The sequence below is a fragment of the Lagopus muta genome, chromosome 8 (assembly GCF_023343835.1).
Source record: "Lagopus muta isolate bLagMut1 chromosome 8, bLagMut1 primary, whole genome shotgun sequence".
Classification (NCBI taxonomy): Eukaryota; Metazoa; Chordata; class Aves; order Galliformes; family Phasianidae; genus Lagopus; species Lagopus muta.
Window position 1 is genome coordinate 28,094,598 of NC_064440.1, and position 17,388 is coordinate 28,111,985.

Consider the following 17,388-nt stretch of genomic DNA (forward strand, 5'->3'; position numbering starts at 1 on the left):
TTCAAAGGGAGATGCTGTCTATCCACCTTCCTTCTTTTCAACAGTCAGAGAAACTACAGGGTGAGAATCCCAATTCTGGTAATATGTTTTCCTTCTCCTAGATACTACATAAACCCTTGATTAAGAATACAGGAGAAAAATGAACAAAAGCTAAAACCAGAGCACGGTGTGCTATTTCTAGTTGTCGTAGCACCATCAGTCTCGATACACATCCAGAACACTAGGAAAGTTCTGATCCCGGGAGGAACCAGCAGCAGCAAAATGTCCTGATAACATATCTGTAAATTACTAGCAATTCCAGTATGTTTTTTGTATTTTTATTTTATGATACAATACAAATATTTTAGAGAAACCACAGAAGCTAGTGAATTAATAGAAACACAGAATCACAGAGTGCCAGGGTTGGAAGGGGCCTCAAGGATCATGAATCTCCAACCCCCCTGCCACAGGCAGGGCCACCAACCTCCACGTGTAATGCTATGACTATGCTAAAGACTGCAATGAGGTCACTCCGCAGCCTTCTTTTCTCCAGGCTGAACAAACCCAGCTCCCTCAGCCTGTCCTCATAGGGGAGGTGTTCCAGTCCCTGATGTGGACCTCCTCTAGACCCTCTACAACAGCTCCCTGTCTTTTTTGTACTGCGGGCTCCACATTTGAACACAGTGCTTGCACAGCAGTTAGAAATCAGCACATGAACATATATGAGCATATAACACAAACAGCTGAGTACCTGCTGGATTCAAATATAAATGGATAACAAATTCAATTTGATTCATAAAGTACTGATTTAAGACAAAATAAATTGTTTGGGGATGAAAACTTGAGAAGTGTTGAAGAATGGCAGAGAAATATAAGATTCACCAAATTTCCGGAGAAGAGATAGTGTTAGCCTGTCAATATTGTCCAGTTTAGTTTGTGCAAATAATTATATTTTCTCTTACGTGAAGATGAGCTACTAGTGAATGCAAGTGGTTTCTCTTCTCATACTGTTCTGAACTTCTAAAGTGCTCGTTAGCTGCTAAACCCCAGGGGTCTGCTTTGGGACTGGTGCTTCTCAACATCTTCATCAACATCAGTGATGGGCTCAAGTGCACCCTCAGCAAGTTCGCCAGTGACACCAAGTGGAGTGATACAATTGACATGTTAGAGGGAGGGGATGCCAAGCAGGGGGACCATGACAAGCTCAAAAAGTGGGTCTATATGAATCTGATGAGGCTCAGCATAGCAAACTGCAAGGTTTTGCACTTGTGTCAGAGTAATCCCAGATACATACAAAGACTGGGAGAAGAACTCCTTGAGAGTAACCCTTCTGAGAAGGAGTGGGGGGTCCTGGTGGATGAAAAACAGACCATGAGCCAGCAGTGTCCTCTTGCAGCTTGGAAGGCCAACAGTATCCTGGGTTCCAAGAGAAGAGGGGTGGCCAGCAGGGACAGGGAGGTGATTTTCCCTTTCTACACTGCCCTCCTGCGGACCCATCTGGAGTACCGTGTCCAGGTACTGGGGTCCTCAATACAGGAAAGATATGGAGCTGTTGGAGAGCATCCAGGGGAGAGCCACGAATACATCGAAGGCCTGGAGCATCTACCCTACAAAGACAGGCTGGAGGAGCTGGGTTTGTTCAGCCTGGAGAATAGAAGACTGCAAAGAGACGTCATTGCAGCCTTCCAGTTTTCAAAATGAAGTGAGTCAACTTTTTACTCGGATAGACAGCGATAGGACAGGTGGCAATGGTTTTAAGCTCAAGGAGGGAAGTTTTAGATTGGATATCAGGGGGAAGTTCTTCACAGAGAGTATGGTGAGGTGCTGGAACAGGCTGTCCAGAGAGGTTGTGGAGTGTTCAAGACCAGGTTGGATGGAGCCCTGGGCAGCCTGGTCAGTACCAGAACTGAGATTGGTGGCCCTGCCTATGGCAGCAGGTTTGGATCTTGGTGATGTTCCTTGGGGTCCCTTCCAATCCAAGCTATTGTATGGCTCTACTCTATGATACCATTGAATTGCATTCCTCTTGCAATGCCCCACCTAAACCCTGCTGAGCAGTATTTATTGCTATCACAGGCCTTTAGAGATTAAAACATATTTCAAATCTGAATATTTGCTTGATCTTGGGTTTTGGAGATTTCTTCTTTGATCTTGTTTAAGAAGGTGGTATCTGCAACCAGACTTTCCAGGGATGTCTAGAAGGGCCTGTTTTCCTACAAGATTATATCTTGGGCATCTACTGAGAATATAAGCTGGTTCTTAAAGAAGGTTAAGTTCATTTTTGTTGAAACTATATATATATATATATATATTTTTTTTTTTTTTTTGAGAACCTTTGGGAGGAGAAAGACAGATGAAAAGAGCACATAATGCAAGCACAGAAAAATGGAGAGGCACACAAAAAAACCTGCAAACTGCTGAATTTACTGTCTAGCTATAATGAGGTATTGCTTAACAATTAAGTTAAATTATGCAGCTGTTTCCTAGTATATTGTGCTAATGCATCTGAGAAATTATAATTTTCTGATTGGAGAATGTTATGTAGAGGAAACTGTAGCATTCCCTATTTCTGCAACAATTCATTTTATGATTAAAAAAGGAAGCCAGTATTTTTGCAGCTGGCAGGAATAGGCAATAAAAGATCACAATCCAAGGAGGCCTGTTAGTCACTGACACAATAAAACAATCCCTAACAAAAGCTGTAGAAGGGAAAAAAAAGGCATGAAAGGATACCAGCGACACACAGCTCATCGGTTTCTCTGGAGAAGTGACTTTGTAGGCCACTAGCAGCAGAAGCAGCTTTGAGAGTTTCAAAGGCAAGTGCACGAAAATGTAAGCGAACAACTCAATCAATGCTTGAAAGCAACATTTTCATGTAGAGCTTGAATGTACAACTTTTTGAAAATAAAAAAAAAAAGAAGAAAAAAGAAAAACAACTTCAATAGTCTTAAAAATCTTTAACCTTCTTGGAAATTTATGCTTGAATACGGATTAAGTGAAGGTTGTGAGAAACTAAAGAGTTTTGAAAAACTAAGAGGAAATAGGCTGGAACTCAAATATTTCCATGTGAAACATGCTTACAGGAAAAATGGCTACATAAAGCAGAGGAGAAATTAGCTATTTTAACGGGAGCAGGTGGCTGATTTTTATTATTTCTTTGTTGACCATCTTGAATTCTGAAGGCTATTTAAAATTCTAGTCTAACAAATTCATAAATAAATCTGTATAACCATTGTTTAAACTTATTTATGCAAAAAAAAAACAACCCAAACCTATGAAAAGAAATACTCTAGATGAAAGCACATAATAGCTTTTTAGGAAAAAGAAAATGAAAGCTTTTCAATTAGCATCCATATTTCAGATGATCCTTTTATTCTAATCATCTGTTTAGCATGAATCTTTTGTTTTAGTCAGCATTTCCTTTTTCGGAAGGTTGAATTGGTGGAAAATATCATTTTATTTCACATCTTATGAGCCTGAATAACATAAAATGAGGTTGTGCCATGCTCCATGACCATGCATTTTTAAACATTTTCTATAAATAAATTTAATTTTGTTTTAATCTTGTGACAAAGCACCGCCTGGAAATGATAATGAAGAAACTTAAGAAAATACCATTTGAAATTATTCTTCCTTTTTCTTCCACTGGTTTTTCAAGAAAGGAAAAGCAGATTTGGCCATTTAATTTCCTTGAGTGATCTAAAGTTACTTCTGTACTGAGTTTTATACTGAGTTACAGTATTAGTAATTAGAAAAAATACTTCATATGTGATCAAGTGAATTGTAAGATCCTTTACAATTTTTCTTCATTATTTATCTAAGCTGAATTTGCCCCTAATTGATGGAAGACTTTGATTAGAGAAGTGCTTTAGGTTCCCCACTTACCACATAATGATTAAAGAATTTTTCACTCATATAATGAAAGTTTTTCTGCTTGAAAAAGATGGAGTATGGGAAATACTCCAGAATACAAAGATTTTGATCAGAAATGATCTTGAAGGGACTTAAATATATATACATATATTTATTTATTCATAGCAGGAGAAATTGATTCATACTCATTTAAGTAGTTTCTTTGGTGGCTGGTTTGAATTGGTTAATAATGAACATGGTTACTTGGTCTGGCCACCTCATAGTGCCCTCTTACATCTGTTTTCTCCCCTCCTTCTGAAGTAATCAGTAACTGCTGAGATACATGCACACGATAGGCCATTCATCCAGTCCGTTTCATATTTGAGTCTGTAAGGAGTTAAGAGTTTTCAGCCTCTTGGAGAGAATGCTGGAGTATGGTCTGATGGAGAAAAATATTTGGTCTGCCTAAACGTACCTAAGCATCCTTGAACAGTTAACCACCTCCAGAAGGTTTGTCTTTTTCATACGACATTAAGTAAAACATTTCTTTAGAATGTACATGATAAATGGGCACATGTTTTTGATCTATACATTTTTTCCAGACTCACTTCCATGAGCACACACAAACACCAGGTTTTATTGACGGCCACCTGTCCTGCTGCAGGAGGAAGGGGGACTGCAGGGGCAGGCAGCAGCCAAGCAGGAAGAGCCTAAGGGCAACTGGCTGAATGAGGTCAGGCTCTTCTGCTCTCAGGTCTATCATGTTAGCTCTAATTAAAAAAAAAAAAGAGAGAAATCAGGAAAGAAAAAAAAAAAGACTTTTAAGCAAATTAAAAGGAGAAAAAGATGTAACTACTAACACAAGGCTAAAGCAGAGAAATGTTAAATATGTATGCAATATTCAAAGGTCCTTCTCTTGTCAAAATTTCTGCTCTTCCTCTTCTGCTGAGCAGGAAACTAGGAGTTAATTATACTACTGCTTTTACCTCCATACATATGTGTCCAGTGACATAATTTACTTTGTACTGCCATTTCTAACTTGTATTTAGATCAATGTGTGTCCATTTGCTCAAGCTCAGAGGCTGTTGCTGCATGTGCTGTAATGTCTTATCTGTGAGAAAGGTGCATTTCCACTGAGTAGCTGGGTCCTTGGAAATGCCAGATTCAGATGAAATTAATAATGCCAGAGATACCTGGTACCTTGAATATAAATACACCTTTTCATTTATTAAGAAACATAAATAGACACTTTAGCATGTTAATAATCAGTTTTTAAAAGCAGAGCTTTTTATATTTTAAGAGCGTCAAATTGTGTTAAAAGTAAAAATAAACTATATGCAATGTGCAACTGAATCTTACAAATATTGTGATATCTTACCAATTATTAATCTCATGCCAGATCCATATAATCATACTTAACTTAAAATGGGAAGATACCACAAAAGTTGTCGCAGATTCTTAGCTGGTGTCATAAATATTCTTCTGTAATCCATACAAGAAGTCTTTCATTACCTCTTCCCCGAGGGCATATTCTTCAATTTTCATCTTTATAGCACAATGATAAATTAGACCTTAATGCTGCTGTGCCGTAAAGCAACCACAGGGCTTTTATAAGCAACTATCCAGATGTTAAAAAATATAAAAAGCAGTCACAGTAGTGTGCACTGCAACACATTCTTTTGCCCCAGAAGTTTGAAATTGCTTGACCCTTCTTCTACTAAATCACTGGGAAAAAAACAAAAAACAAAACAAAACAAAAAAGTAGGTTTTGACTTTTCTTCCTTGCATTATATTGCTTGTTTTCTCTTCCAAACAGACTAATGAAATATTTTTTTTTTATATCTACTATGATTTATCAGCCTACATAATCGTGGTTTCTCAAGTTGTCTCTGTGGAAATGATCAGTGTGTTAGGCTCTAAGGTTCTGTGTAATTTTACATATTCCAAGGATATAGAACAGGGTTTTTTTTTTTTTTTTTTTTTTTTTTTTTTAAGAGAGATTAGTGAGTAACTGTTACTGTGCTATAATCCAGGAGACAAAGCACTTGAATGGAGTTATATTTTAACCCAAGTAGGCAAAGGATCAATCCAAAGGATAGTGATGCTAATAATAACAATGATAGTCAATACTGGAGGAAGAAAAATAAATAAGAAGATATTTTCTACTGCTTCTATGCATCTGAAACATCCTATACTTACCTATATGTAAAAAGGTAGACCAAATTTAGCCATTTTTTGTCAGGGACTAATTAATTTTATTAGAGAGTAAGTAAATTCATCTGTGAATGTTTGAGAATCTAATGACTTCCAGAGATTCAGAATGAATTCAGCAATAAAAGCTAATTAGAAGGGAAATGGATGCCTAAAATATCCCTGGTGTGCATAAAGAAAGAGTATAAAGACCATTAATTGAAATTAAAATTTAACAGTAGCCTAATGCCGCATGACATAAAATTCCATCTGTTGTGCAGAGCCACTAAACAAAGATACATGGGGAATCGTGCGTGGTGTCTCAGCTCTGCAGCAAGTCAATGAATGTATTTTAATGTCAAACCACTCCAAACAATGAGAAGTCTGATGCTCAGAAGAGTCAGTTTGGGGTGTGATGATTCCTGTAATTGCTAAATTAGAGAGGGAAAAAAAAGTGATGCTGTATTATAGAGACTCTAATTAATGTACTAATTCTCTATTTTTTTTTCCTTTTGCTTTCCATTTTCTTTTTTAATCTTCATGAATTTGGAACAATCACCCGCGGAGTTCAGTACGTACAGGCAACAAAATCCACATCCAAACAGTTTCCTAGGTGTGCCTGTGCAGTGCAGGCATCCATGCATTTTGCAGAATTCAAGTGGAATTGAAAAGTAGAAGCAAAGCCAGTGCCCCTCTTTCAGAATCTCAGCTGAAACGTTGCAAAAGTTTCCATAGAACACATAAGGAAATAAAAGGCAGCACTGAGTAATTTAACCTAAAATATCTGTTGTTTTGTATTACTCTCAAAATGGCTATCATTTATTTATTTATCTTTTTAACACTGGTTAACAGTGAGTGTTGAAACCAGTTTCCGTAAACGTCTGTGGCATGAATCCCATTGTAAGGATCCTCAAGATGGGGGCTGATGTTTGGTGAAAGGCAATTAAATGCTTCTTGCATTTCAGTCTTAGAGAAAGGCAGTTAAAATAATTATGTTATGATGATCAGACACATACAATCAAAAAGGACCTTGTTCCTTTAACAAACATTAGTTTATTTTAAAAGGATTCATAATTGTTGAGGAATTTCCAATGCAGCAATTGTACATTCTTAAGTGTTAGGCTGGAACAAGAGCTTGGAATCCAGCAAAGCAATTGTATAATTCTTATCACAACATGACCGTGGACTGTGATTGTTACCCAAGGCTAACTGCATGCTGAATAGGCCATAATGTCAAATTAGATGCTATTTGAGATTCATAGAGCACATTTTCTGAGTGTCTACATGTGCATTAGTAATTCAGGACCTCCATTCTGGGAAATCTCTCAACGCACAGTTAATGGCTGCCACAGAACACAGAGTGAGAAAAAATAATGTGCTGCACGGAGGAGAATTGCTGTGGTGTTGTGCAGGCTGAAAGAGCAAAAGCCTTCTAGAGAAAGAAGCCCTCTAAACAGATATGAAAGCAAAAGTCCGACACGATTAGAGAATTCTAAAGACAAACAGAAAGGAGGAAGAACTTGAACCAGTAAGTCAAAGATAAAAACAAATCACCAACAACATGTATCAGATTTAGGTATCTTTCTTAGTTGAAACTAATTAAACACTGGCTGAAGCAACCACCAAACTGATAGGGTTGACTTGTGTTTTTCAGTCTTAATACCAAGATTCACTGTATTTCTGGTCAATCCTTTCAGTTGTGAGGAACATGCAAAACATAAACTTCAGGCTGCTAACAAAAATACATTGGATATTTTGGACATAAAATTGAAAATTTGATAAGAAAGATTTCTCCTAAAACTCACTAAGACCTCAGCACTTGAGCCCAGGTCTTTCAACAAGCATTCTTTTAAGACCAATTCTCCGATGGGGAGATGTTCTCACTACTTTGTGCAATTTTGTCATGGTAGCCCTTAGACTTGACATTTCCTTCCTTCCTTCCTTCCTTCCTTCCTTCCTTCCTTCCTTCCCTTCCTTCCTACCTTTCCTTTCCTTCCTTTCTTCCTTCCCCCTCATTTTTACTACTTTGATATTGTCATATTACTTGTTTAAGTCTCAAAACATTCTCTTGGGATGAAAGGGATAACCGACTGAATATGCATTAGTACCAGTAAATTATTTTCCTATCCATGCTACATTTACTGACTTTTAAAATTGTGGTTAGATGATTCAACACCTCTATATGTCACTGTGTTGGTCCAAACAACTTTAATTCCTATCACAATAATAATGTTTACTTAAAATTAATTGTATAGAGCATATACATATAATGTTGTCCATTACAGAGAAATTTGACAGCTTCTATCTGCAAATCTCCCTTTTTTGAGCCAACATGTAGTGGTTATTGACATAATATTTACAAACATATGGTAAATCATATAGAATGCATTGCAGTAGTGCAAGATACTTGGGCAAAGTATTGAGAAAGCCATATGTACACCAAGTGAAATAATGAGAGGTGTTAAAGGCAGACCACTAACTAAAAACCCTGATATCTGCAGTATTGTTATCATTCTTGTCCTTTTTTTAAATGCTTTTGTTTTGTTTTAATAATGGAAACAGTGGCAAAATGCAAACTGGCTGTTCCTTGTGGTTCAGCTTTCAGAATGACAGACCCTTCTCTATCATAGGCCTTTAAAAATGATTCTCAGCATTGTGAATAACAAATTGTGCTTTGCAAAATTTTCATGTTTCCTGAAGAGAAGTGTCAAAAATGCACTGTGTTTTCCATCTTCAGTTTAATGAAAAAAGTATCTCACCTCGTACGATGGTTTCATCCACTGCAGTCTTGTTCTGATACTGTTTATGCTTCATGAGTTTATGGCATCATTCATTGCTGCAGAAAGTGATTCCTGCATAAACCATAAAAAGCATTCAGTTGGTCATTAAAACTTTACTCCCTAAAAATCTAACGCCCAGAGCTGCATTTATTTCATTGCCCCAGATGATAAGATAAACTATCCTCTCATAAAGAGTGTGGACGATTTTCAAATGGAGGAGATGATTTACACGACGAATGGCAGAGGCCAAACTTCTCAGAAACAAGAGCAAGCTTAGAGGTTTGGGCTGCCAGGAACCAAGACACAACATTCTTGTTTCACAGTTTATCTTCTGAACTTTTATTAGGTGCTCTATACCCAATGTTTATCTGTTATATATGGAAGGATGGCAGCAGTCCAGCTTTAACATCATGCCTAAACTTCCAGTATTCAGCAGAGCACCCCATCAACATTTCAATTCCTTTTTTTAACAAAGCAGAACACATCGTTTTCAAATTTAATTTTTTATCTTTTTCACATACATTGGCTTGATGGCAGCACAATATCATCTGCAACTGTAAAATGAAAACAAGATTTTTTTTTTTTTTTTTCCACCCAGAAAAAGCCAGGCTGTTTGGCAGGTTTACTCCCAACAGAACATCCCTATTTTATTTTATTTTTTCTAGTTAAATATATAGCTAAATTTAGCATTCTACTAAAGAGATTAAGATTTGATGCCCACGCTTCAAGGCAGCTGAGAGACCCATGGTCTAATATTTTTTAATGTTATTTCCTGAAGCAACTGTGAATGCTCTTCCAGGAATCAATTTTTGGGGATATACAGTCTACTCATTTTCATTGCAACCCATTCCAGCCATTAAGCAGCATAATTTCAGCTACCATGGAAATGCTGATTAAATCTACAGGCTTTACTTTGCCTTTTTAGCTACGCCTTGACAACTAATTGCTGGTTTGGTTCAGCTTCAGAGGGGCATTGAATTTTCAGAGCAGAAATGCAGTGAGACTGCGTTCCAGAAAGGCGCGGATCTTTCTCACCCAGCCTCCTTGCTTGCTAAACGGTACATCAATATTCACAGCTCCTTTTTCATCCTCACCACCTGCGGCTCCAAAGTACCAACAGGATCACATCTAGATCCTTATTGCGCAGGTTAGAACTCACCTCTCTCACCAGCCGTTGCCTGCTGAAGGGCTTCAGGCTATCCCATCCGACAAGGTTCTCTGTTAAAATGGCTGTCCGGTGGCAGTGTACTCCCCTGGTCCGTGTGTCGTGCCCGGGTGCACGTGCGCTATGAGAGCAGACGCAGCAGCTTATGTGAGAACAAGCTGAGATCCGCACCCTAGCCAGCTCCCAGCTGGTTCCACGGGGCCTATCAGCCCCACGTGCCGTACATCGGTGCAATCCTGCCTCGGGGCTGAATGCCTCAAATAGAGGGCGAGGAGAAATGCACGAGGTTGGAGCACTGAGGTAACAGAAAGCAGTGCAGGTGCTGCGAGTTGTAGCAGCAGGAAGTGGGGCTGTGCCTGAGGAGGGGTCTAGCGCTCTAAGGGCGGCTAAGGGCGGGTATCACGGGGGAGCTGCGGCGCGAGACGGAGGCGCGTGGCTGCAGCGGATGGCCGTGACGAGGGAGGAGCGGAGGAGAGGTACGGCCGCGTGCTGAGCCCGCCCGGAGCTCTGCGCGGTGTTGAGGCTGGGATGTCGAAAAGGGAAGGGTGAAATTTACTTTGCTTACGAAGGTAATTCCTGAGGAAGCGCTCGGTTCATACTTCACCCCGCTTTTTTTCTTTTTTTTTTAATATTTTTCTAAGCTTATTTTGTCCCTTGCTAAGGAAAGGTGGGTGAGCGGCTGTGTACGAGGTGGGGGCTTTTTTTCCCACTGCTCTGCCGGCCTTTCCTGCAGGCGGGGTCAGCATCCAGAATGTTCCGCATTGGGGGAAAGGGGGTGGTGGGAGGTGGCAGCGCTTGTTCTTTTCAGTGTTCTTTTCAGTAATCATGTTTCTTTTGTAGAGCTGTTATGTTTTATCTGTGCTTTGCAACAGGTGTTCTTCTTGGGAGGGGAGTTTATATCTTTTATCTCATGCCTTCTGTCACGAATCTTCCTCTTGAGTTGGAGAAACAGTATTCCTTTTTAAGTTGTTACCTGAGAGTTCTTGGATTCCCTCAGTGTTATTGTTTGACTGTGTGCAGGTGGGATGCAAAGCTGAGTAACAACTTTTCTCTTGAGGTGACGGTGGAATATCTTAACCATGGCTCAGAAAGCACTTTTACTTTGCTGTATCTTTTCCTCTTGAAAGCATGTGACATTCAGCTCTGTGGCAGTTTTATCCGGGACTTCATGTTTCCTGGAACTTATTCTTGGACCAGGTTATTATCTCAGAAGTGTGCCATATACTTATTGTTACGTATGTATGTAGAAAGATGTGAGGAAGGGTTGGGATCTTTTTTTTTTCCTTTAAGTGGTTTCCCGAACAAGTTTGCTGGCCTCTTGAGTGGATTCACTCTCAAACAGTGTCCGTTGTTGCTCTGACTGCTTGGGCATACGTGGAAAAAAAAGTTCAGATTATCTCCAAGACACTTCTATTGGCCACCAGGGGAGTGCCAAGGGCTTAAAAATACTCAGGAATCTATCAGGAGGCTGGAACTACAGGTCAAATGCTTTGTTCGGTTCAGTCCTCCTGTGCTGGAGCCAAAACGCGTGAGGTCCTCAAACACAGCAGCTATTCTGCCTTTCTCAGTATCGTTTCTGTATCTATTTCTTCCTGGTGCTGTAGGTGGTTTTGCACTGTATTTAGAGTTGTGTCAGTCTTGTGTTTAATCTTTTGTGCACTAGATATGCGACATACAGAAATGGTTGGCATTTTTATATTGCTCTCTACTGTTACTCTAAAACAGTGAACAAGTGTGAGTTAAGCCTCAGATCTATTGAAGATGAAAAGTAACAAAGTTTAAGATGCTCATTCTAAGGCTGTATGAAATTGGTGGACGATCAGAGTGAGTAATGTAGCAATACTGTCTCCAATCTAAGTATCCTTCTTTTAAAACCAAAATGGGAAGCCTACCTACATCTCCCATGATGACTTAGGCAGTTTACAATACCAAAATGTCACTGCTGTCATTATTTCTGAGTACTTGTGGTGAGGGCTGGTTCAGGAGAACAGGATTCAGCCCTGACAGGGAATAAAAAATCAGTTGTAGCCAGACTCAACAGAAAGTGAGTAGAAGCAAGTACATTCACGGCCTTACAAATGATATCTGATGGATATAAAGCAACAGCTACTTAGCCTTCAGCAACACTTCAAAACCCTGGGTCATGGCGTGGTCATGTTATTTGAATTGTTAGGTAATCTTAAGTACTGTGTACAACACTCTTCCATTTAACACCCATTCATTTTTTGAAATAGAACCTGCATATTACAGTAAAGTTGGAACAACCTGGAAAATACTGTATAAGTGTTGGTAGCTGTCTAAGATAACTCTTTAAAGGAGATGATAGGTATGTTTAGATCAAGGAGAAGAATTCAGATGGCGAGGAAGATTAGATTGCAAATGGTGATATAGGTGCATTTATAAGTACTAATGTAAGAAATATAGGTGCTGCAGGCTGTTAGTGCCTGGCTATTGAATTATATTTCCATATACATTTGGTTTATAATTAAGCTAAATGCCAATTTATGCTTTCTGTTAGGCTGTGACAGTTGTGCTGTTTCTCTGAGGAAGGTAATCTGCTTTAGAATGACCACATCATGAGACAGCTGAAATGCTTTTCTAGGTGGTGTCACAACATTTACACATTGTTTATTCATACCAGGTACTTTTTTTTACCTTGTTTTAAAGAGTTTGTGTTGATATTCACCTGTAGGTGGAAAGGGATGAGTTGAAGTAGGTTTTCATTTTGTTTCCTTGGGGAGGTAAATTGAATATTTATTAGTGTAGTTTTCCTGACCACCTCAGATGCAGATACACGGTCTTTTGTTTTATGGAAGGCTTTTTATGCATATTTCAGAAACTTGGTTTATGTTAATTTACAGAATGTTCATAAACTACTATTGCTATTTCCTATCTGAGCTAAACAGTTCCAAATACTTGTTGCAGTTAGGAAGTAGGCCTTGACAGCTTCATTGCCCTTACTTTATTTTCCATAGTTGATCTATGTGGTTTTTTTTTTTGTTTTTGTTTTTTTTTTTTTTTTTTTTTTTTTGGAGACCAAAGCTAAAAGTTGGGCAGTGTGCTCTAGTCAAAGGTTTCAGTTCTATAGTAGAAGATTTCAGCTTTGTCAGGAGAGTATTTGGCTTTTCACAGCAGGGTAAAGTTATTGACTCTTGTTCATCATTGATGCATAACTAAGCTCACATTGCTTTCAGTACAAGTACTAAGTACCTGATCCTCATCCTAGTTTGTGTAGCCAATTATTTCTGCTTAGGTGCAAAACCTTGTCTTTGCTCCTACTGAATAAACATCGTATGCTTTTCATCTGCATTTTTGTCTCTGAGGTTTATTTGAATTCCTGCTTTGTCTTCCAGCTCATTTGCAGTCCTTACAAGCTTTGCTTATCTGTAGGTTTAACCCCTCTTTAAGGTTTTACAGTTCTATGCAGAAGACAAAGTTGTCAGTACCTATCTAAATCTTCAAATGGGATGGTTGGGAAATGTAGAACATACTCAAATAGTGGACTTCTCATTGGGAACCCAAGTTGTGTAATCCTAGGTGATGTAGGTGTTGAGGACTACATTGGTTAATGGTGTTGAAAGAAGTAAAACACTGGTTTTGTAACACATGTACTTGATCACAGGTTGAGCAACGGGTAAAGCAGGTTGAATTTTCTTTTGAAAGAATAAGAATGCACAGAAATATAACCAAAAATAGAGTTTGTATTATAAGCACACTGGTGAAAACCTGTGGTAAATCATTTTTAACATCAAATGGAACTAAGTACAGAAGCATTATAAATTTTCTGGTTGGGTTTCTATATTGTATGATGCATTGCTGCTGCTATGGCAAAGGGAATGCCTTAATTGTTACTGTTCCCTGTTGGAAGTGATGATCTCAGTGCCCAAGGAATGTTACTAGAGCATCTCTGCTCTTTGGGTGTTGAGTCAGCTGTGCAAGCTGGAGTGGCCATCTGTGGGTACAAGGTTTGCAGCAGAATGACTGCAGCTTCCAGCAGGTGTATTTATTTTCATATTTAATAAGTAGTGCAAATCAAAATTGGAGAACTGAATCTGTTTAATGTTCAGCTTCTGTATTTTGCAGCTCAGTGCTTAAAGCTGATTTCTAGCAGCCCAGGCCATGACACAACAGAAAGCCCTTAGAGTCCCTCTGAGTTATGTGATCAGTTTCTTGTGGGTTGAGTTAAAAACACTCAGTGGAGTATGCATGTGACAAATCAGGGAAAGACAAATACAGAAAATATCTAATAGTTTAAGATGAGCTGAACTATTGGCCAGAAATTCCTTGCTGTGTAGTGACATCTTTATTATATGACTGTCCATAAAGTCACCATGAAAAGCAGTCTGCAGTGTTCTCGAGATGTCTGTTAGCAGTTAGTGTGCCTAGTGATCCTCCCTGCATTCCTGTGTAAAAGTGGTAAGAATGGGTTCTTCAACCATCAAGTTCAAATAAATTGTTGCTGACAGTCATGTTCTTTAACCATCCTGAAACACAGTGAGAATGGTCATTAAATAGATGTTGTATTGTTTTAAATTTGTATCGTTTAGTCTAAATTGCTTTTGACACTTGTGTTTTTTTGGGGGGGGAAATGGGGAAGTCGGTGATACTCAGACATCCAGTTCCATTCTATGCTCTTGAATGCTGCTGCCTTCAGGTAGTTTGGTAACGTTGTGAAAAGGTGAATTGTTATTTAGAGCTAGTTATGTCTGTGCATCAAGAATTACTGTGCTTTATGAATACTGTAAGGAAGGAACAGTGGAAGGAACCGTAATTATTCATGTGAATGCTAATAATATTTTTGCTACTGATGTAGTCTATGCGATTCTGGTGGCTCTTGAACTAGGTGCATTTCATTAACTAAACACTCCTGATGTACACTGGAAATAAATCAGGGCCACTCAACACATCCCAATTCTGAAGTGCGCATTCATTTTCTTTGTTAATCCATAACGCAAACAATGCTGACACCAGGACAGAAGTCTCACAAGTGTGGCAATACTTGAAAACTGAAGTGAAGAATTTAGGCCTTAAAAGTCAAGTATTCATTTTTAAATTGTATATGATGAAGACAGGCATGAAATACTTGAAGTTGTCTAACTAGGTTGAAATCGATTCAATTAGGCCATTCAACACATGGTAACTTGTCACAGTTGAATTCCTACGAGGAGATGTAATGCATATGGCAAGTGAGGTGTGGAGAAGATGGTTATCATGAACAATGCTGCATTTTACCTCTTTTTGTAGGCACAGCATTGTTTAGACTAGTAGAACTTTGCAAAGGAAAATGAAAAAGCACTTAATGTAATGGCTTGCAGAATCTACAGGTATAAACAGTTGTAACTATCTTTTTCAAGTTCTTAGCAATGTCATTAAATGCAGTGGAAATGGTTTTAAGTTTTGCGAACTATTAGTGATGGTGCACAAATATATGACTAAAAGGCTCCTTGTTCTTATTTTCAGCTGTATGTATTGTAGGCTTCAGTAACGGTTGAGTTTCTTAGCAGTTCTAAATCAAAACCAAGCTGGAAGTCTTGGAGGAATTCTAACGAGTATGGGGAAAGATTCAGGCCTTTCATAAGGAGACCAAAGAGCAACAGCGCTTTTATGGATGCTTGTGTGTCTTTGGTATTCTCTTGTTTTTGTTGTGTATCAAGATGGCACTTGTGAACTGGAGAAAATCTTCATAACATTTTCATAAAAAATTAGCGGGAAGTGTTAGCAGCAGATAGAAGATGAGGGGTTGTGCTTGAAAAAGAAGGGTAATACAGATGGTGTGCGGTGATACTTAACACTTAGCTGGAAGGAAGAACCGGTAGTAGGACTGCTTGTATTTTTGTTCAGTACCTGAAAGCAGTCGAAAACAAGCGTTTTGAGTCATGTTCAACCATCAGCAAGAAAGAACTTTCACTACTTGAAAATTTGTAATAATCATTGCAAGTGTGTTTTCTTGTGCCTGTCTTACTGTAAAATAATTGTTCTGTAATATAGAATATAAATAATTTGGGATGAGTTCACTTGATTTTACTTTATAAGGGCTTTTGACTGCTTGGTATGCTTCTAAATACTCTACTACCTGTCATGGCTTCGTATTTTTTGGTTTTTGCTGTTCCACATGATAACATCATGTGGAGCAGTAGGAGATTAACTGTTAATGCCCTGCTAGTCAGGGAACTGGGCCGAACCAGCCCATAAACTGTTGACACTGCCTTAATAAGATGATCTTATTATGCCTGCAGTTCAATTGTGAATAGCTGTTGGTCACCCAACCCATTAGCTAAGGCAAAACACAACAATTCAGCTTGACGTACTTAAACAGGCTCAGAATTCTCATTATCAGGCTCTAACATTAGGATACTTCAACTAAGCTTCTGTGTTATGAATGTTTTGTGCTGATTCTTTTGACAATACATAATGATCCTCATCATTGTCAAGCCTGTAAATAGCATAATCTGATCAGTTCATTAAGACCAGAGAGATCTGAATGCACTGACAATGGCATTGTTTACGCTCTGAATGTCAGAGACAGAATTCATTTCTGGTGTGGTTCCTTCAACTTCATTGTGGTAGCTCCACGAATACTTTCAACCTAAGCAAAGCGAGTTATTTCTCCCAAGAGGAATGCTAAAATGCTACCCTGGTGCTTCTGTTTTTGTAATTACATCCTTGATTGAGGTTTATGTTACAGGAGATTTATAGAGACGGAGTTGTGCATGCGATTTTATTATTTTGTGTTGCTTTTAAGTACAGATAAGGAAAATGTTGATCTATGCAGCTTGATGGAGTTGAAGCTGTGAATGTGTCAATATGACTTGACCTTGATATATTTTCTGGAGATACATATGTGACAAAATGGTATCAAGTCTCTAGGTGTACTTTGAACATAGATAACTTGACTAGAGTCTTATTAATTTTTTTGTATTCCTGCTTTTAGTAATGAAATGGTGAGATATTCAGAAAAGCTATATTGGCCAAGTCAGCCTAAGACTCTGAAGGATGCAATCCTGTTTGGGACTAATCAGAGCAGTGAAATTAGGTTCCTGATCTTAATTTCTGCTTAAAGAATGGGTTTTCTCAGTTGACGAGCTTGACTACTACTGTGCTAGCTTATGTAACCATATTTCTGTTATTTGGTCACTTCCTACCTTGAGCTATAGTTGTGATTTTAAGACACGTGTGTTGGTGAAGATGTATGTAAGGCTTCAGACTAGGACAGCATTTTCCTTCCTTGTGCTCGTAGTTGTTTTACCAAGTTCATTTGCCAACTTTTTCAAGGCTACTCTGTACTTCTTTTGCCCAAGGTGGCAGTAATAAACTTCTGCTTTCTTTGTTAACATGCAGCACTTGACTACAAGTGTTTACTTGGGTAAGCACCTTGTATTATTTTAGGGGAGATTAGTGGCCATTAATAAGATGTAAATGAAA

The 17,388-nt window shown here is 38.6% G+C and overlaps 1 long non-coding RNA gene across 1 annotated transcript; it reads right to left on the reverse strand.

Moving 5' to 3' along the window:
• Nucleotides 1-4,127: 4,127 nt before the first annotated feature.
• On the reverse strand, nt 4,128-10,125 carry LOC125696567 (uncharacterized). The gene is made up of 3 exons (XR_007378412.1): nt 9,961-10,125; nt 8,781-8,873; nt 4,128-4,601 (listed from the first exon to the last, which is right to left on the reverse strand). It is a non-coding gene; the product is annotated as an uncharacterized LOC125696567 (long non-coding RNA).
• Between the last annotated feature and the right edge of the window lie 7,263 nt (nt 10,126-17,388).